The 1,558-nt window shown below is 37.9% G+C and overlaps 1 non-coding gene across 1 annotated transcript; it reads left to right on the forward strand.

Moving 5' to 3' along the window:
* Positions 1,174-1,246, forward strand: TRNAA-UGC. Its single transcript has one exon. It is a non-coding gene; the product is annotated as a tRNA-Ala (tRNA).

Below are 1,558 nucleotides of genomic sequence, written 5' to 3' on the forward strand. Positions count from 1 at the left end.
CCTCGGAGGCGTGGGACAGTCCCCCTTCGATGGCGGTTAAGTTCATAAACCCAAGACAGGACCAAGTCCTCTTGGTCGCCATCAATATACCCATTGGAAGTGTGGGCAAGTTCCCCTTCGATGGCGATTAAATTCATAAACTCAAGACAGGACCAAGTCCTCTTGGTTGCCATCAGTGTACCCCTCGGAGGCGTGGGACAGTCCCCCTTCGATGGCGGTTAAGTTCATAAACCCAAGACAGGACCAAGTCCTCTTGGTCGCCATCAATATACCCATTGGAAGTGTGGGCAAGTTCCCCTTCGATGGCGATTAAATTCATAAACTCAAGACAGGACCAAGTCCTCTTGGTTGCCATCAGTGTACCCCTCGGAGGCGTGGGACAGTCCCCCTTCGATGGCGGTTAAGTTCATAAACCCAAGACAGGACCAAGTCCTCTTGGTCGCCATCAATATACCCATTGGAAGTGTGGGCAAGTTCCCCTTCGATGGCGATTAAATTCATAAACTCAAGACAGGACCAAGTCCTCTTGGTTGCCATCAGTGTACCCCTCGGAGGCGTGGGACAGTCCCCCTTCGATGGCGGTTAAGTTCATAAACCCAAGACAGGACCAAGTCCTCTTGGTAATAAAATTAGAAGTTATAAAATATGAAATAAATGTTTAGTAGTATAAGTATATATAAAGATGAAAGTATAACTTATACACTAAAATTAGAAGTTATAAAATATGAAATAGGAAAACCCAAAATAACTTCATGAAAGTTAGGTTATGTTTTTCCTTTATTAAGTAGTATAAATATGCAACTTATAGTTAATATATTTGAGGTGGTTGTATAGGATTATATGATTTTTTAAAATTAAATTTTTGGAGGGCAAAATAGGAATATATAAATTATGCCATGGTGGTGGTTACACCATGTTTTGGCTTTATATATAGTATAGAAGTATAGATAAGTTCGTGATATTATATTTACAAATTGTTTGTCTTGTTGAGATTTAATTTTGGATTTTTATTTATCCTGTTATTGAATAATGATAATAATTCATTCGAATAAAATCAAGAAATGTGAAAATGATCATGCCCTCGAATCAAGGTTAAAAAGTCTCCATGGTTATCAATGACGAACATCGAGTAATAACATTATAGCTTATTTTAAATGATTTATACAACAGATCGGGGATGTAGCTCAAATGGTAGAGCGCTCGCTTTGCATGCGAGAGGCACGGGGTTCGATCCCCCGCATCTCCAAAAGTTATATTTGATTTTCAGTAGTGGACTTTCTGACTTTTCTGAACCCAAATTGTGAAGGAGTATAATGGTTGTACTTGTATTGGGAGTGTGGAGGAGAAAGGGAGAGAAGCAAAAACATATGTATGTGCCTAACAACGTTATAATATTTCCGCCTATCTTTTTTCTTAATTTATCTATTCCTATAATAATATTATAAATATTAAAGTACTATACTATTTGGTACATATATAATATTGTGGGTTAACTTTCCATAAGTACTATACCATTTCACTCATTTCCGAAGTACTATACCATTTCACTCATTTGATT

Source organism: Lupinus angustifolius, chromosome LG02 (assembly GCF_001865875.1).
Source record: "Lupinus angustifolius cultivar Tanjil chromosome LG02, LupAngTanjil_v1.0, whole genome shotgun sequence".
In the NCBI taxonomy this organism is placed as follows: domain Eukaryota; kingdom Viridiplantae; phylum Streptophyta; class Magnoliopsida; order Fabales; family Fabaceae; genus Lupinus; species Lupinus angustifolius.